Source organism: Manis javanica, chromosome 2 (genome assembly GCF_040802235.1).
Source record: "Manis javanica isolate MJ-LG chromosome 2, MJ_LKY, whole genome shotgun sequence".
NCBI lineage: Eukaryota > Metazoa > Chordata > Mammalia > Pholidota > Manidae > Manis > Manis javanica.
In genome coordinates this window covers 120,131,209-120,152,021 of record NC_133157.1, presented here as the reverse complement: position 1 = coordinate 120,152,021, position 20,813 = coordinate 120,131,209, and the positions used below count along the sequence as shown (strand labels likewise).

General features: G+C 37.6%; 1 long non-coding RNA gene across 4 annotated transcripts in view; it reads left to right on the top strand.

The window, feature by feature from the left end:
* LOC140847849 (uncharacterized) overlaps nt 1-20,813 on the top strand; it is a 239,589-nt gene that overhangs the window by 10,629 nt on the left and 208,147 nt on the right. Inside the window, exons 2-4 of one of the 4 annotated variants that reach the window (XR_012128045.1) lie at nt 2,002-2,148; nt 7,938-7,961; nt 8,770-12,307. The exons of the other annotated variants lie outside the window; for them this stretch is intronic. This is a non-coding gene — a long non-coding RNA (uncharacterized lncRNA). Of the gene's footprint in view, nt 1-2,001; nt 2,149-7,937; nt 7,962-8,769; nt 12,308-20,813 lie in introns of those variants that run through there. 4 annotated transcript variants of the gene reach the window in all.

The following is a 20,813-nucleotide window of genomic DNA, read 5'->3' as shown; positions in this document are numbered from 1 at the left end:
AGCTAGACCACAGAGGACAAAGCAGAGAGTGCTGAAAGATGTGACTGTTGAAGGAAGCAGGATATAATCATGAAGGCCTTTGTAAGCAAGAGTTTGGATGTCCTTGGAGCAAATTAGGTAATAAGGAAGCATTTTAAGCAAGAGACATGGGCTATCCTTAAAGCTAACCACAACAAAACAATTCCACACATCTTATCTGCAGAGTTCAGCCCTTCCAGCTCCTTTTTCCCTACAAGGTGTTGGGAAGACTGTGTTTTCAGGCTTTCTCAGCTGGTCATTCCCAGCTCTTCCCCTTAGGGCTGTGTGGCTTTCTGCAAGTGAGGTCAGTCTTGCAAATGTCAATGGCATCATATGGGTACCTGGAGTAACAATAGAGACTATGTACAGGGATATGAGAAGATTAGAGGAGATCATTTGAGTACTGCGCTTAGTGATTGGAGCAGAATGTAAAACTAACTTACAACGATAGTAGTAGTAGTAGTAATAGTGGAAGTAGTAATGGTACAGAAACTTTTAACACAATAGCATAAAGGCGCTGCCTACTGGATTGTTACTCTGAGCGCCGTGAGGATGCCTCTTATTGTGCAGATGCAATTTCTTGAAGGCAGATCCCTGTGAAATCTGATTCCCTCTGCCCCTCCTTTACTTGCTTAGGATTGTCACCCCTTTCAGCAGGGAACTCATAGAGTTGAAGGGCCTACTCCACCAGAACAGGAAGTGGGATCTGGAGGGGAGGAGGAGAAAGGACAGAGGGATCTGGGTGAGGGCAAGAGGACACTGGAAATCTAAGGAGAAAGAGGCTTTTCTTTTGACAGGCAGGGGTTGGCTATGTTCCCCCACAACACACAGCACAAAACACACCCACACACCTACACACACCAGCTGGGGAAGGGGGAGCTTGAGGGAAAGGGTATGAAAAGGTATTCTCAGAGCTCCCACCTCTCTTGTGGAGTATGTAATAGGATAAAATGCACTTTAAATTGGACTCAAAGACCAATTTAATCATTTCCTGTTTCCCATTTGAGTGTGAGCTTCCGGGCTTGGGTTACACCTTTCCCTTCTTCTTTCCAGCACTACAGGGGTGTAGTGCTAGGTATGTTATTGCCACTGCTGTAATTATTTAAACGTGAATTATCTAACGTGAATCCATTGAAGTCTATGGGAGATCTGGATTTCCTTGGATGATCAAAGTTTTGATACACAAGGTGTGAAAAACGGAGATCAACTTGGGGTCAACCTTCCCTGGAAATGTGTTTTTATATTTGAAATCAACCTTATCTAGATAACTGTTAGAAAAGGCAGTCATTGTTATGTATTAGGTCACATGCCCCCAGAGCTCTAGGTTCCATCAAGTCTCCCTCCCCCTTCCTTATATTCTCTTAAAAAGCCATCAGTCTCTTACTTCTGCTATTTAGATTTGAATCCTTTTTAAAAGACATTGGTATAGAGGAAGATCATTGAAACTATTTCAGCTTTTTTTTTTTCCCTTAGAAAGGAGGGAACAAAGTGGTTTAGCTTCCTGTCCACTTTAGCTTGTCAGGATTGTGTGGAATGCTGGCTTGGTACCATTCAAAATCTGCTGCACATACTAAGGGCAAATTTGGAGTCACTCGACTAGAGTAGCAACTGGCTCTGCACTCAGCTTTCATAAACAACTCTGTCTTCTTCCCAAATTTAGAGCAAACAATTTCCAAACTCTTGAGATGAGCTATGAATGGGACAGGAAATTAAATAGAAACCAGGGCAAGGCATAGTCTGAAATGGGGCACAAGAGGAATGCAGGCCTTTGCCAGGATGAAGGCTTTACCAGGATTCCTGGAGTTTCAGCAATGTTTGGGGGCAATGGTGTCAGGATTTTTTTTTAAAATAAAGGGTTTTAGCAACCAAAAAATCCCAAGAATATATGCTTTTTAAGAATGAGCACTGAATTCCATGTGACTTGGGTAAATTGCTCTGTTCCCGTTACTCAGATTGGTTTAATTTTCAATATTGATCTTAAAGGCTGAAGAGTTTGTATGGATGATTCAGTGATAAAAAGCTTTACTGAAGACCCAGTGATTGCTTTGACAAATGAAGTGGACCCCAGAGAGCTGTATCAGCCTGTCTTGCCTGAGGGTTTCAGCCCGAGGCAAGTTCATCCTGGATTCGGTGAGACCAAAAAATGACAATGGAATATTTGGGGGTAAAAAGGGGCTTATGCTAAGCTTTAATCTCACAGTGGTAGGTCGAGCACTAGAATCCCATCTGCTTCTGCTTTCATCTCTGCCTCCAGCTCAGCCTCTGCCCCAGGCTCTGTCTCTGCTCCAGGCTTGGCCCTGGCCTCCAGTCTCTGCTCTCCTCTCTTCTGCTTGCTTGCTGTCTTCTCTACACTCTGCTCTTAGCCCTGGGGGATTCTTTTTCTATCAACACAGGCAGTAATGGCTTATCTAAACCAATGGGTATACAAGTATTCACCTGCACAGTAGACTAAGTATTATATCATTTCATATATACAATGGGTGAGATTAGGATTAGGTGAGGATCCTGAGCATGGAACTTCCATTTTCCCTACATAGACAAAGCTGACTTTCCTATAATAGCTCCTGGAAATCCGTGAGGCTTAGAAGACAGAGGAAATTAAGCTCTTGTTAAAGTATTTGCAGGGAAAGCATCTACTAGTGCAGAGGCAACCTGGAAATGCAGCACCCAGACTATTCTCGAGTAAGAGATAACTTCTGGTTTAACTCCTATGTAATAAACTGGAATGCACAGAAACAATGATGCCTGCTACTTTCCTAGATAGGATTTAATATGCTGCAGCAGCATTTGAACCAATGACTCATGGTATTAAAGAATGGTTCATTTCCAACCCACCTGAACTAAATAAATGCACCCCACTATGGCAGAGACTGTTAGTTGCCTCCTTATGTCTATCCTCCTCTTTTTTCATAGTGATGAATTACTGGCTGAGCTCAAGACCTTGTAGTTAGGCATGGCCATGTGACTGATACCTGCCAGTGGTTTACCCATGGAGGTGAAGTGTACAACAACTTGCCCCCTTGTAACCTCCTGGTTTTTCCCTGAAAGGGCAAGGACATGACCTTTTTTGCCCTCTGTTCTGCAAGCAGTATGCAGACATGATTGAGCAACCAACTTAAACCATGAGACAGAAATTTTTTTGAGGATTGCAGAGCACAAGAAACAATTATTTGACCCTTGATGGTTGTGTGGCCTCTATTCCAGCTTTGGAATGCCTTCCCAGACTTCTGTGTGAGAGAGAAATAACCTACTAGCTTTTTAAAGCTACAGATTTTTGGGTCTCTTACAGCAGCCAAACCCAGATCCTAATGTATGTAATCCACATCTTAGGTTTAGAATAGATGCAAACTGTGGTTATTCCCTTGGTTCAAGAGAAGACAGTGTTGCCTCTTACTTTTCTTTGAAATACGTATTCCATGTGTATTCTTACAGGAATTTCAGCACAAGTAGTAGATTTTAATGTTATACTATTTCAGTGTTATTTCAGTTCTGTACTATCTAGGCAGCCAGTCACTAATAGTAAGCAATGTTTCTGTTCCTCTATGATGAATTAGATGACCCTGTGCATGCATGTCCAGTTGTTTGACAAGTCCATGTTCTCAACTAGAGTGACTTCTTGGATTGAATGGCTACAACAAACAGTGCATCACATGCAAAGAAAGTGCTGTTTTATGCTGGCAACTAATTTAGTTGGTTGAAGGAATTTCTAGGAGGAAAAGATAGATTGATGATTAAGCAAGATTTGAAAATTTTTTCTAAACTTCTTAAATTTTTATTTTATAACTCAGCCTATGGTAGTATAGGCAAGGATAATGGTCATCTATCAGAGGATGTTCCATTCAGAAGTTTAACTTTATGTGGACCTTTAGAAAAATAACTAAGATTTCTCAAGCATTCACGTGCCCAGAATAATGTGAGGAGCTTTCCATGCATTATCGCATGCAGTCCTCACAACATGAGGTGGTAATACTGCTTGTTATTATCTCCATTTTGTATATGAGAAAATTGACACTTAAAGAGGCTAGGGATTTGGCAAAGTTTGCACATCTGAGGTGGCAAAGTCAGGAATTGAATCCTGGCCTGACTCTGACACCTAAATCTTAACCCAACACTATACTGCATATTTATGCAAGTGCTTAAAACTAATGGGCTTTTTGTGATGTACCTAATTGCTGCTTTTTTATAATAAGGCTATCATTATACTCTTTTTCATCAAGCACATTTAAGTTCCTTGTTGTTAATACAAAGAAGTTCACAGGTAAGAAACTTGGAAAAAATTCTAATATAAAATGATTACATCAATGTTGTCAACAGCATAGAAATACTTGACTTTGTTTTTATCCGATAGTGGGGGATAGTTGGTAGAGTTCGTAGCAATGAAAAGGAGAATTTAATAGCAATAGCCTCATCATATGAGGTTCATCATATGAGATGTATAAATGACATCATAATATACAATAAATTAATTTTTTCTAAATACATATATTAAACAGTTAACATTGGTCTTTAATCTTTTGAAAAGAAAACTCAGCTGGGTAAATTTGAAGATCTAATTGTCTTTATTCAATGATATATGAATTAGACAGCATTCCATCTAGCAAGTAGAAAGGAACTTGGAGAAGCTGTACAAAGTGGAAGGATTTTATAGGCAGAAGGGGCAAGGACAAGGGAAGTCCTAAACGAAAGAAAGGATTATTTCAAAGAAGGGAAAGGCATGGTGGAAGCTGGTGTGTCTGTCATGCAGATCACCTTAGTAGTGTTATCAGGACATTCCAGGCTGATTGATTTAAAATTCCACTTTTGGGAGAGGCTGAAACTGTAAGTAGATTAGGTATTATGTCTTGGTTTGCTGGCATGAGGCTTAGCAAGTGACTCCATTTTGGGCCTGTTGTTTCTTTTTTAACTATTTCTGTGCTCTTTCTATTGATGAGAATACCTTCAGAACTCTCATTTAAAAAGACCCTTAGTGACTATGCTAATCCAGTGTTCTTTTGGGTGAAATATTGACCTTACATATTGACATACAACAACGTCATTCAGAAGCAAAACTAGTGAATAAAGTTGAGCATATAAACTAGAGAATTCTATTTTATTCCTTAAATGAAATACAGGTGTAAAATAATGAGCCTAATTTTCTTATGGGTGAGTGGCTTTTAGGGCACAGTTCCAAAAATGTTTTAAGTATGACAGTAACATTAGAATAATTTACAGTTCTTTGATAAATAAATACTTTAAAGACTCAGTGAGATACAACTAACTTCTGGGATGCCTATTTTAAAAAAGTAACAAAATGCAGAAAACATTTTCATTGACAAAGGAACTGGAGATGTTAACAGCTTCCTCCCTAGCTAAAATTCTTCCAGCAACAAAATTACTTACCTGTTTGGATCCCAGTTGGCTACTGAATAACTGGTGGATTCCTGCCCTTTCTCCACTTCCCTATTTTAGACTTAAAAAAGAAAAAATTTTAGCCTTCCTCACAGGAAGGCTGAGTTGTAAAGAGTTACTGGTCCTACTATTTAATTCTACAGTGTTCTGAGAAATATGTGAGATTTAGGATTTAGTGATAAAGAGTCATGGCAGACATCGGTAGAGGTGACAGAAGCTCAGTTTCCAAAGGTTAGTATGCAGGATTTTTTGTTATTCTCATTCCAAGTGTGTGACAGCGGTGCTCTGCCCATGTTAATATGACCAACAAATGGTGGACAGGGAGAATTATCTCTGATAATCACGAAGTGCTTTGCCTGGAGCCATCTACAAGCTGAACTTTGTTGATAAGCACTTCATAAATTGTAATTTAACAACGTGCCCTCCAGCTTTAGAGGGAAGCCCTCATATACCAACTGCATGAATAACAGTCTCAGGTTCTCAAAATCTGGAGACCAAAAGTTATAAAAAATTCTCTTCTTTCTCCCTGAGCCGCTGAACCAAGGGAACTGGCAAAACAGATTTTGTCCAGTTTCTGCAAATTACTCTCCCTAAGAGTGAAAACTGACTCTGCAAATCGTTTCTAGTCACACAGCAGTGTCATGTTCAGACCATTAATCACTGTTCATAGCACAAGGATCTTTTGGTTAATGGCGTTACTTCCTGAGGTAGGCTTCTCATTATCAGCAGGATTTATGCTTCGTTATTCTCTTGGCTAAAGATTTCCTCAAATTTCATAAGGTTTCCCTCTTCCCACAGATGAGGAGGAAGAGGACAACTCCCATTCTGGGTTGTGCTTTGTTTGATTGTTAATGATCTATGCTTTTCTCCCTCTTCAGCCATCACTGGAATTGATGGGCCTCTAGATTTATTGGTTCAATTAAGGCTGTATCTATATGACACTAACTGTGGGGTTGGTCTAGTTCCTGACAAAAGCAGTAAATTGGGTGGTGAAATAATTGATCAATTGTTGATCAGTTGAATAGGTCTGTCAGAGGAGTCTCGGAACTGTGAGTACATAACCCAGGGAACATGCTGTGGAAGTGTTATGGAGAGGCAGTCTGATCCTTTCCAAAGTATCTCCTTGATCTGATGCCTTCTTTACCACATTCCACTACAGCATAACAGTTCTAGCCTTTTTTCTGCCAAGGCAGTGTTCTTTTACAGATAACCGTCCATTATTTTCTGTTAACCAGCTAAGAGGCTAAGTAAAGTTTGTGTTTGAGAGTTCAGTCTCAAACAACCATTTAATGAATGTCTGGTCTCCTGAGTTATTCAGCTCTGATGTCATAGACTATCCAATCTTAGGGAACCATTCTCAATATTAGGTTGGAAAAGTAATTAATTTAAAATCAATACAGATGTCACAGCAGACACTGCGGGTAGTCTACCACTTACTATCCTAGCTTTCACTAACAGAAGAACCCTAGTATATTGAGGTATTTGGTCACAAGGCTCATGTCTTACCCAGATCTAGGAGTGGGCACGGGGTTTCCTTTTGGCATGATGGAAATGTTCTGGAACTAGAGAGTGGTGATGGTTGCCCAATATTGGGAATGCACTAAATGCCACTTAATTGTATACTGAAAATGGAAAAATGGTAAATTTTATGTGTACATGCAAACATAAAATAAGTATTGTGTGTCAATGACATGATGAGAAGACATGTTCCTATTTATGAAGTAATTTGTCAAATCTTTGAAAATATTTTAATTTAAAAATTGTAGTTTTTTCCGTATTTTAAGGTTAATTAAACAGTACCTGTTTACAAAATGTGTTGTCAGTTAGCTGATGATTTTCAGTTAATTTTTTTTTTTTACTGAAGTAAATTTTTAAAGAAGAACAAACATACTGCTTGTTTTTTTCAGTTGTCTAAGGGCTATGAGTCAATTATGAAACATTTGTTAGGACTCTATATATACCAGAAACTGACACAGGCACAGAAAATATGAAGCCCTTGAGTTGCTTAAGAAAAACCTCATCTGAAAATAAAAGTTTTGATTTTGTAGGATAAGCTTGTTTCATGGACAAAAGCCATTCCTATACAACAAGGAAGATTTACCAACTCCTGTTGTAACAGGGTAAAATGTTTAGCTCTAATTGGAAGTGAATATGAAATCTTGATTTGATGTATTCTCAATCTCTAGAGAATTTGGGGTTGGTGTTAGTATTTTATGCGGTCTGTTAGGGTAAAGTTGTATTTTCAATTCCAGTTCAATATCTGTTCAGTGTAGACTCAGATACTTAGCTGAAAATAAGCTATCCTTTCACATATATGTAACAGCAATAGCATCATTGGCAATAACCCTGATACACTGAGCAGGGCAGTTCCAATTAGACAATTGCAAAAATACCTTAGTCTAAGATATCATTAAGTTATTATATAAGGCATTAATTTATTTAACTGAGATGAATTACATTCTTGAAACAATTACTGTTTCTTATTTTTCATTTAGAATTAATAATTTTCTTTCCCCCAAACATCTCTTTAGGAACATAATCAACATTTGGCTAAGGTAAGTCAATAAGAGATGGAAAGATTGGAGAAGTTACTTTTTCAAACTGGGCTGGAAGGATGAGTAAGTTTAATTTCAGACCTCAAATGTGTACTTGATTTTAACAATCTCACTCAAAGGGCATGTGTTATGACTTTCTAAATATAGGTCAGTTTTGAGAGGACACAGATCATTTTTGTTCAGTTATTTTGTGTATTGATTCAGTCTCCAATGTCTCTCTCTCTCTCTCTCTTTCCTTCTGTCAAGATTTTTAAACTGGCCTATTGGGAAATAAACGTTTTGCTTTAGACATATATGTCTGTAACGGGCTTGGTCTCCCAGCTCCTAAAAATCAAGGTACATGTGATTCAGAAGAGATCTCAGGGTGAGGTTCTTTCTTAAAGAGTGGAAATCCTGTAGATAAGCAAACTTCTTCTAGTAGTTAAACACAAGATTGGGAACCTCAGCGGCTTTGGGAAAGACTATTTTGGAGTGGCTTTTTTGCTTCTTGCTTTGATGCAGGGGTGTGATGAGGGGATCCTGGGTGGTTGAATTTCTGATTTTTTGTTTACCCAAAGGGAACAGAGAAATCTCTGAGGGGGAGATTCACACCCAGTCTTTTAGTAATTTTCCAGCAGGCTACACCAGAGTCTAGTAATAAATCTCAATAGAAAAATGTTTCCTTCCCTCTTCTGGCCGCCAGTCTGATTTACTCAGACCAGTGAGAGGCAGGAAGCATATCCAAATCTTGGTGCCCCGTTCTTCTGAATCACATGTTCTCATGGAGCTGGGAGAGTATAGCTGACAATCTCTATTTTCTCTTGCATAGGAACAACCTTCGTTTGATCTCAACCCTTGACTCAATGGCAGCCAGCCACATCCTGGAAGGAAGAAGTAGGACAGAGTTAGGGCAAGTCATATTTACTTTATAGGACCCAAACGAGCAGGGAGGATAGTCAGCTGTGAGCAGGTGTGCCATGGAGCAAAGCAGAGCAGAAATGTGAAAAATTTAAGAAAAGAAGATATACCCTTAAAGGGCTTGAAAATTCCAAAGTTTCAATGGACTACACTGTCGGGAATGATGCACACTGCAAGATGAGTTCCTTTTATGAGATTTTGTGACAGCCAGGGGAAGGGTGGACATAAATCAAAGGATTCGCCTCTTCCTGGCACGGTTTTCAGTCCTTGATTCTCTGCTTGTTATGATAACTCAACTGGGTTCATGTTTTATTCCTCACAGTGCCAACACCAACACTGCATTAAGGATGCGCTTTCTCCTAAACAGCTGCGTCATGTCTTGTCTTGAGAACACAACCTTATATAAATCAACAGGAAAATCTCTCTGTGTGTCTTCTGGAGCGAGGGTAGCTTTTAACCTCCTTCTTTCGAGGTGGAACTGAAGTCATCTGCATGTGCACAGAGGCCCTGCCCTTGGCTCTCAGCTAGCCATCTATTCATTGGTGAATGGGATTACGTTTTCTTTGGGGACACAGATGGGTGGACTTTTTGCATTTACACCACGTCAGGACTGTAAGTTTGTTTTCTCTGTGACAGTAATCAAACTGCAAATACCTGATTGTAGGTATGGAAGTCTTTATTAGGAAAATACTCGCTATCATGGGAAAGGTGAGCTCTATGCATCCCATAACTCACCTCTGATATAAAATTTAGAGGCCCTTCAGAAACCTTTGAAAGTATGTGCTGCTTCCTTTTTGATCTAATTTGGTTGGTGATATTTTTGCTGTGTCTGTACAGGTTGACACTACAAATATAGCTAAATGATTTTTTTCCCCATGGTTCTATCTTGAATGAAGAAGATGGAAGTCACTGAACCTGTAATAAGCTGGCTTAAGTTGAAATTGAAGGAACCCTTCAATTATAAAGTGAATGATTCCTATAAGTGAAATTCCTTCAAGAGTTGTGGAGGATATTGACAAAATTTTCTCATTTTGTTAAACGGTGTTCGATATTTCCCACTATTAAAATCATCCTAACATTGCATTTTCCTTTGAGTAATGTATAGAAATATATCTTTATAAGTACACCTTATATTTACTTTAATAAAATGAGTAACGTTTAGGTGAAGCCTTTAGGTGTTCCTCTTTCTCAATCCTTGACATAAAGAAAAAGTGTTAGAAACCTAATACTCATTGTAACCAGTGTAGCCAATTTCTCTGCCTAAAGGGAAAGTATCTCACTTAAGTATGGAAATGAAGTCAAAGTCTAAACTCATTATACATAAGGGTTAAGGAGTTTGATACATTCCACCAGAAAAGATTGCCAGCTTTGTAAGTGTATTGATTTTGGGATTCAATAAACAGCAAGAATCCATAATGCCATTTTCTTTTTTTATAATACTAATAGCATGTATTTATTGTAATAGTATGTACTTAGGTAGAAAATCTAAAAATTCTGAAAATAATGAAAATAAATATCACTAACAATCTCATTTTCCAAAGATAGGCACTATAAAATTTTGGTATATTCTTTCAGTCTTTTTATGTACACATTTAAAATTAAAAAATTTAGACCATACTTTATATACATATACATAATTAGATGTCCAATTGTTTTCATAACCTTGTGGTGCTTTTAAATACTTAATCATCAAGAAACCTTTTGGGAATTATCTGTTCCATCAAGCCATCTGGTAAAATACCTGTAATATTCTAATAGGTTGGCCAACATTTGTTTCCACTGCTTTATGCTACATTATTTGAAGTTAAACTGTGTTTTTACATCAACTGCTCACACATAATGTGTGTGTAGATTACTTTACTAATCTTCAGTTTCCTGTTTTTTGACCCTTTAAGCACCATGGGTCTTATGCATACTGCTTTCCAGTCTGGAAATACTGAGAACCACCCACTGTTCAGGCTGGAAGGACATTTTGAGATTAACTGTGAATACTTCCTGAGCTACTTTTCACTCCTGCTAAATTGCACTATAAAGTCTGTGACTAGCATCATGAAGGAAAACATGTCCCTGTATTTATTTAGCTCAGAAAAATTGTCTTTATCATTTCTTAGCATGTTTCTTTTTATGTCACTTTCTGTGTTTGCATTTATCAATCCTTCATTTTGTGAGGGTCCTAACATCAACTGAAGTGAGTCATATGAGATCAGATGATAGATTGTGTCTGGAGTCTATGAGGCCATTCAGTTTGTATTTGCTAAAGTTAAGGAAATTCATAATTTTGTGTTTTATGACAGAAGCCTCCCTTACTATAATTTTCTTAAATAAACAATAGTTAAAAGAGGATGCAGTGCCTTTTCTGTGATTTTATAATTTTTTTCCTAGAAGCCACTTAACATAACCTTTAAACTTGAAGTTCTTGAGAAACATGTACTGGAGCCATGTGAACTCACTGTTCCTATTCTGAAAAATGTAGTATTAAAGATGGGGTCTATGAATTAATGAACTGATGTCTGAAGATTCCACACAATGGCCTGGTCAAGACCCCGCCTTCCAGACTGCCTTCTAGTTGAAAGAAGGCCTCTGCAAGGATTCCAGGAAGTCATTTAAATTCTGTGAGGGAGGCCTATGTCTCATAGCTGGCTCCTCATAGGAGCAAAATGAATGTGCATGGAATGACTGAATGGAATGGCTTGTTTGGCTTACGGAAGTTAGGGGAATCCTCTGCTCTGGAGGAAAGGGAAAGAGGAAATGAACAGAAAAATTAAGGAAAGGAAGAAAATGTAGGAAGGAGAAACTAAACAGAAAGAAGCTGGGGCGATTTTGGAACACATCTGTGTGTTCTTTGGCACTTCTTTCATTGAGGAGCTAAGACACTGCCTCTGTAGGCTCAGGTGTTTTCCACTTCTTGTTGATACCTTCCGGTGAGTCTTTGATGTCACCTCTTTAATTTCCCTGTAGAGGTTGTCAGACTAATCTATCTAGAGCACATCTCTGACTCAAAAATATTTACTGTCTACCATTGTTTCCTGGACCCAGCAAGGGTGCTGTCTTGTCATTCTGACTCTGCGGGCACCCAGTCCTCCCCACAATGACCAAGGTCATTTTCCATGTGGACTCTGTTCATTCTTGTCTCCATGCCATTGCTCATTCTGTGCCTTTAGACTGGGTTGGGAGATTCTGCTGTCCCACTTCTCTTCCTGTCAAAGTCATTAGGTACCTTTTGACTTCCTATGTGATTCTCCCGTAACAATTTTCTGACTCCCTCCCATATGTTCTTTCATTTTGAACCCTGTAACATTGTGAGAAATGTCATTTATGATACTGCTATATCCTAACTTGTACTTTGTTTATTTTGCGTAGTTGATCTCACCTTCCTCTGACTATACGTAAGTTCCCTGAAGGCAAGAACAGGCTTTATTCCTGTTTCATCCTAGGAAGATTTGGGTGGAATGTCTAGCAGAAAACTCTACCTTAAATAAATTCTCCCTTTCTCTTTTGATACTTTATGAAAATGCCAATATTCTTGGAGAGATTTTCTTCCTTTCTTTTTTACATTTAAAAAATGATTTTCACGAAATATAGTTTTCTTTTTAAAATAATTTTAATTTAATATTAAATTTATTGTTCATAGATGTACATAATTGTAACCAGAATAGTGTCAAAAGGCTTATAACAAAACAGTAGTCCAGTTCTTCTACCTATACTTTTTATTCCCAAACCACTTCACAGAAGCAAGCACTTTCAACCTTTAGTTTTTTCATATGGTTTTTAACAAAAGATGCCGTTGAACTCCAGTCCCCCTTGATATATATAGCCTTATGTATATAATCCTAAAGCACTATTACCTTAAGATAAAAATCTGGTATTAAAAGAAAAATTGAAAAATACAGAAAACTAAAAATAGTTATTCTATTATCCATCAATAATGACTATTTCTTTTTAAACAAAATTGAGATTTACACAATTTTATATATATATGATTTGAGATATACACAATATGCTGTCAAAAATTATTTTTATAACCACTTTTTTAGTGATTCATAGTAGTTCCTTTTTTAATCATACACTCAATTGTGAGCATGTAGATTGTGTCCAATTTTCCCTCTCATGAAAAATGCTATCCTAAACATCACTGTCATTTACATAGACCTTTATTCAGAGGTCAGAAGTCTTCCTTGGGACAAGCTGGAGCCCTGAAAACATAGTTGCAAGTGAATGTCTTTGTGTCTTGACCTGAGTAGAAGGATAGTATGCAACAGACTCTTGCTATAAATTTCCAGATTGCTTTCCAGAGATTTACACCAAATTACACCAAAGGAGGGCTCTCATGGTGGAGAATGATCATCCATAGAATGATGGTTTTGAGGTGAGCATTATGAACTATTCATCATTCTCAAAAAGGCTGAGATTACAGCCAGCTTTACGTCAACTCCAGGGAAGATTTTAGAGTGGGTTTTTAAAAGAATGACTTGTGAGTTCTCAAAGAAGAAAGTAGTGCTCACCAGTATTGGTTACCTAAGAAGAAGTTAATCATATGTTATGAAATACAAAGAGTACTTAAGATAGCACCTGTTGAACCAGCTTCTTTGAGTGGCAGGGTTTTAGGCTTCTAGCTCAGCGAATGGTACAGTGTTTTTAGATTTTTAACAAAGTATTTGACAAGATGGCTTATGGTATTCTCATGGATGAAATGGAGAAAGATGGTCAAGTACAACCCTAAGAGAAATACAGTTCCTATACTGTAGAACTTCAAGTCATAGGGAAATCTATTTCAGCTTAACATTAAGACTCTTCAAGAAGAAGTAATTGCCCCACAAGAAAAAAGGCTACCACTTACAGTGGAGGTATTCAAATACAAGTTATGTGGACCCTTGCCAGGGAAACTGTAGAGGGGACTTAACTACTGGGTATGTGTTGAAATTTGATATCCTTTAAGGTTTTATTAATCCTTTGTCTATGATTCTTGCTATAGCTAAAGGCATGATTGCATGAAATATGTCCTGAGTTCCCAAATATAGCTGTCACATAATCCAGCCAGGTTCTCATGGGCAGGTCACCATGGCTATTAGGAGAGTGCCAATGAATAAGAGCGAAATAGTCTCAACCACAGGAAAAATCTAATAGAACCATGTCCTACTGACAGTGACTTGGTATTTCATCATACTAAGGCCAGGACAATTTTTGTGTCAAAGCTATTTCCCTGGGTGGGGGGTGGGGGAATATCACCAGACTGGTCAGCAGGGGGCAATATAGCACAGTTCATGGAGGCTATCATGTCTTGTTACCATTACAGACCAGTCAAGGTGGTCTTACCTCAGGCTGAAGGATGGATGCCGAGACTGTGTAAGGTTCCTGTCTGTCTAGTGATTCCAAGACACAGTGACCCAGTGACCAAGAAGAAATAAGAGTTTTCTGTTAAGCCAGGACTCTGAGTCAGAGCTGACTACCCACTGTCATCAAACTCCCCTAGGGAGAAAAGCAATGTTCTCAGCCTCCTGCCCCTTGGAGCAGCAGCCCTGGCCTCTTGCCTCAGAGCTTTTGCCTGTTGCTCTCAGAATGCTCCAGAAGGCAACAGTTGCCCTGAACTTTAAATGTGGCTAATAGCTTTCTCAAGACTTTCTCAGTCAAGGCCTGCCCCATCACTCCTGATTAGGACTGTAAGTTTGGAGTCTGAATGGCTGGCTTCCTGCAGATGAGGCTGGGAGGCTGAGCTGCAGCCAGCAATTCATGGAGGTCACTAGGTCAGTGTTCTACTCTCTGTTTTCCTGTCCCCTGAAACAGCATTTTGAATAAACAACTCTTTCCTCTCTTAAACTGAGACATGAAAAATACTTCTGTGGTCCCACTTGCTGCTTTCCAGATCCTGTTTTCTGCTCCTTTTCCTTTCATTCAATCTGATTTCTATCCTTTTGGGGGTGCATCATCATGGCTAATAGGAGGTGGGCAATAGACCACAACAATACTATTTCATTTTGGGGAATGGTTTTAGTTACAGGAATCTCTTCTGTGTTTGGAAAGATTCTTGTTTTCTTAAAGGTCTTTTTTGTAGCAATCAAGATTTAAAAAATTCCACAAAGAAATATTTCCATTCCTGGTCATGCTTGATATCATGCATCACTTAGAATTGTATGAACATAATTAAAACAAGCAGGAGATTCAAATACATATAGAAATATCTAGGCTTCTGAATGCCAGTGCGGGAGTATAAAGTTGGCATCATTATTAGCCACCTCTGTTGTTTTCCCAGCTTTATTGACTCCATCAATGGCTACATATATCTGCACAACCAAGAGGCATGCATGCAGAACTCAAACATGCAACTGTTAACTACAGACATACCCCCAGCGTTTTGATGATGAGGATTTCTTCAGGACAAAATAAAATGCTTGGAGGGAAAAATGTTCTTAAAGTGTAAATAAAATTTTGAATACCAGTCTGGCACTGCATGATTAGAAATCATTATTTTCTTGTTTACTACTCTAAGTTCATTACTTCGAAACCATTGAACCAGGAATTTCAGTCAGTCATCTGTCCTAGCCTTCTCTTTCGGAGTCATCTATGTGGCTTTTTCTTTTTTGCTATATGTGTGTCCAAAGATGGGAAAATTTGATGATTTTCATCGTCTGATTTCCTGGTTCATTTATCAGAACCAAATGGCAATGATTCTATTCTCTTGAGAATTCACGAGGGACATCTGCACTGCTCCCATTCTCATCCAAGCTTGACTGATTATTTCTTGTCTCATTATTTCTTGCCTGAATGAGTAAGAGTCCCTGTAACTCATCTCTGTTTTTACTCTTGTTCCTTTACAGTCCATTCTCTGTGTAGCAGCATGAGAAATTAAAAAAACAAAACAATCCCCTCACCCCCCAGGAAATTACATTGTGTAATTCCCTTTCTTAAAACTGCTCCTTGGCTCTTCACCACACCTATGAATCCAAATTCCTTACTGAGGCTTACAAAGTCTTACCTGATTTGGCCCCTGCTTTTCCCTCTGACTTAATTTTAAAAATAAAATTTTAATGGTTTGAGTTTTAATAAACTTATTATCTTTGCAGTCACCATCACCGTCCAGTTTTAGAACATCTTTATCACCTCAAAAAATTATTGTGAGACCATTTGATGGCAATCTGTACACCTACCTCCAGCCACCAGTCAAGATTTACTTTCTATCTTTGAATTTACCTTTTCTGGACATTTCTTATAAATGGAGTCATATAATATGCAATCTTTTACCTCTGGCTTCTTTCATTTAGCATCATGTTTTTGAGACTCATCCATGTTGTAGCATATAGCACCGTGTCATTTCTTTTTATTGTTGAAATAAATGCTATTGTATGGCTATACCACATTAACCCCATGATGGGCATCCATCATTAGCTTTTGGCTATTATGAATAATGCTGTTATGAATAGTAACAGCACTTATATCAGACAAAATAGACTTCAAAACAAAGAAAGTAATGAGGCAATGAAGGACATTACATAATGATAAAGGGATCAAACAAGTGGATATAACACTTGTAAGTATCTATACACACAACATAGACTCATGTAAACATAACTAACAGACCTAAAGGAAGAAATAGCAACCCAATCATATTAAGGGATTTTAACACCCACTTACATCAATGGATACATAATCCAGACAGAAAACAAATAAGGAAACAGAAGCACTGAATGACACATTAGACTAGATGGGCTTAACAGATATATACAGAACATTCCATGCAAAAACAACAGGATACCCATTTTTCTCAAGTGCACATGGGATGTTCTCCAGAATAGATTACATACTGGGACACAAAAAGAGCCTCAATAAATTCAAAACAATTGCTGTAGAAAGCTTCTTTTCAGACCCCAGTGGTATGAAGCTAGAAATTAATTAAATAAACAAACAAAAAACTGCAGAAACACATGGAGACTAAACAATATGCTTCTAAATCAATGGATCAATGAATAAATCAAAGAAGTCAAACATTACATGGGGACAAATGAAAACAGAAACACAATGGCTCAAAATATATGGGGTGCAGCAAAAGTGGTTCTAAGAAGGAAGTACATAGCAATACAAGCCTACCTCAAGAAAGAATAATCCCAAATAAACAATCTAACCTCATAACTAAAGGAACTAGAAGAAGAACAAATAAAGCCCAAAGTTAGCCAAAGACAGGACATAAATATATATCAGAGCAGAAGTAAATAAAATAGAGAATAAGAAAACAATTGGAACAAAATTAATGACATCAAGAGCTGGTTCTATGAGTAGATAAACAGATAAACCCCTTGCCAAACTTCTCAAGAAAAAAAGAGAGGACACAAACAAAATCAGAAACAAAAAAAGTTACAACTGGCACTACAGAATTTCAAAGACATATAAGAGAATTCTATGAAAAGTTGCATGCCAATAAAATGGACAACCTAGAAGAAATGGACAAATTCCTAGAAATGTACAATCTTCCAAGACTGACCCAGGAAGAAACAGAAAATTTGAACAGACTGATTGCCAGTAATAAATTGAACTGGTAAAACACTCCCAACAAACAAAAGTCCAGGATGAGATGGCTTCACTGCTGAATTTTACCAAACATTTAAAGAAGAGCTAATACCCATCCTTCTTACAGTATTCCAAAAAAATAGGAGGGAATACTTCCAAATTAATTCTGTGAAACCAGCATCACTCTAATACCAAAACAAAGACAATACAAAAAATAAAATCACAGACCAATAACCCTGATACAAATAGATGCAAAAATTCTCAACAAAATATTAGCAAACCAAATTAAAAAATACATCAAAAGGATCATCCATCATGACCAAGTGGGGATTATTCCAGGGATGCAAGGATGGTACAGTATTCAAAAATCAATCAGTATGACACTACATTAACAAAAGGAAGGATAAAAACCATATGATCATCTCAATCAGTGCTGTAAAAGCATTTGACAAAATTCAATATCCATTCACGATTAAAATTCTCATCAAATGGGTATAGAGGGAACAACATAATAAAGGCTATATACAACAAACCCCCATCCAACATTGTACACAATGATGAAAAGCTGAAAGCTTTTCCTCTAAGATCAGGAACAAGACGAAGTTGTCCACTCTTATCAGTTTTATTCAGTATGGTACTGGAAATCCCAGCCATGTCAGTCAGACAATAAAAAGAGATAAAAGGCCTCCAAATTGGTAAGGAAGAAGTAAAACTGTTACTATTTGCAGATGACATGATACTATACCTAGAAATCCCTAAAGACTCTACAAAAAAACTATTAGAACTAATAACAGGATTCAGCAATTGTAGGATACGAAATCAATATACAGAAATCTGTTGCATTCCTATGTACTAACAATGAACTAGCAGAAACAGAATTCAGGAAAACAATTCCATTTGCATTTGCATCAAAGAGAATAAAATACCTGGGAATAAAACTAACCAAGGAGGTGAAAGATCTGTGCTCTGAAAACTAAGATATTGATGAAAGAAATTAAAAAAGACACAAATAAATGGAAATCTATTCCATGATTATAGATAGGAAGAATTAATATTGTCAAAATGGCCATCCTACCCAAAGCAATTTACAGATTCAATGCAATCCCTATCAAAATACCAATGACATTTTTCAGTGAACTAGAGCAAATAATCCTAAAATTTATATGGAACCACAAAAGACCCTAAAAGCCAAAGCAGTCCTCAAAAAGAAGAATGAAGCAGGGGTTTTTATGCTTTCTGACTTCAAGCTATACTACAAAGCTACAATAATCAAAATGGTATGGTACTGGCACAAGAACAGACCCATAGATCAATGGAACAGAATAGAGAACCCAGATATAAGCCCATACATATAAGGTCCATTAACATATGATAAAGGAACCATGAATATACAATGGGGAAAAGCAGTCTCTTCAGTAAATGTGTTGGGAAAACTGAACAGCTACATGCAAGAGAATGAAACTGGATTACTATCTAACTCCATATACAAAAGTAAACTTGAAATGGATTAAAGGCCTAAATATAAGACATGGAACCATAAAACTGTTAGAAGAAAACATAGGCAAAAACTCATAAACATAAGCGTGAGTAATTTTTTTTTGGACACATCTCCCCAGACAACAGAAACAAAGGCAAAAATAAATAAGTGGGACTACATCTAATGAAAAAACTTTTGTACAGCAAAGGAAACCATCAACAACAAAAAAATGGCAGCCTACAGTGTGGTAGAATATATTTTGTAATGATATATCTGGTGAGGGGTTAACATCCAAAATATATAAAGAACTCATATGACTTAACACCAAAAAACCAAATAACCCAATTAAAAAAATGGGCAGAGGACCTGGACAAACATTTTCCAAAGAAGACATATAGATGGCCAATAGGCACATGAAAAGGTGCTCCACATCACTAATCATGAGGGAAATGCAAAATCACAATGAGATATCATCCCACACCAGTCAGAATGTCCACTATCCAAAAGACGAGAAATACCAAGTGTTAGGCAGGATGCAGAGAAAAAAGAACTCTCCTATACTGTTGTTAGGAATGTAAATTGGTATAGTATTGTGGAAAGCAGTATGGAGGTTCCTCAAAAAACTAAAAATGGAAATACCAATATGACCCAGTAAATTCCACTTCTAAGAATTTCTGAAGAAAACAAAATCTCTGATTCAAAACATATATACACCCTTATGCTTATTGCTGCATTATTTACAATAGTCAAGATATAGAAGCAACCAAAGTGTCCATCAATAGATGAATGGATAAAGATGTGGTACATACACACAGTGGAATATTCCTCTGCCACAAAAAGGAACAAAATCTTGCCATTTGCAACAACATGGTTGGACCTAGAGGGCTTTAGGTTAAGTGAAATAAGCCAGGTGGAGAAAGACAAATACCATATGATTTCACTTGCATGTGGAATCTAAAAACAAAACAAAATGAATAAAATAGCAATAGACTCATTGACCCTGAAAAGTGACTGGTTGGTGTGGGTGGGTAAAAATAGGTGAAAGGGATAAAGAAGCACAAAATCTCAATCATGTAATTCAGTCACAGGAATGAAAGTACAGCATAGAGAATAGATCAATAGTTCTGTAACATTTTTCTCTGTCGACAGTAACCACACTAATATAGGTGAGGATTTAATAATGTATATAACTTGATCACTGTTGTATACTTAAACCAATATAGTATCAAGTATACTTCAATACATTTTTTTCAATTAACTAAAAAAATGCTGCTGTAAACATTCACATAGAAACCATTGTGTGACACAGATTTTCATTTTTCTTGGGTACATCCCTATGAGTGGTCCTATGGGAAGCCAATGGTTAACTTTTTAAGATACTGTAAACTGATTTTTAAAGTGGCTATATTATTTTAAATTCCCATCAGCAATGTATGAGGATTCCATTTTCTCCATATCCTTGCCAATGCTTGACATTTTCTCCCCTACTATACCCACCATAATTTTTTCTACATCTATTGAGATGGTCATGTGTATTTTGTCCTTCATTAATATATTACACTAATTGATATTTAGATGTTAAATTAACCTTGCATTCCTGGTAAAAATCTCACTTGGTATGGTTATAATCCTGTGGGATAAATGGAAGTTCCCACCTCGCTTCCATAGTGATGTGTGGATAAGGGCCATTTACATATCATAGGCCCTGGAAGGATGGCAGCTGGGGAAAGGGGTATAGAGAAAATGGCCGTTCTCTCCTCTGCTCTATTCCTGCTACCTAATTGGTCTGGTGTCCTTCAGTCACCAGTGACCCACCCATGGAGTTCCTCCCCAAAGGGGTGGGCCGGGGATGTGAGTGTGGCCAGCCTCAGGGAACAGATGAAGTGGGGGCTGCCTAGCGAACCTGAGAGAGCTGTGAGCAATAAAAACCTTTACCTCCAACCTGCCCTTCCCCTTGCTCTCCTTCAGTTTCACCAGATTTG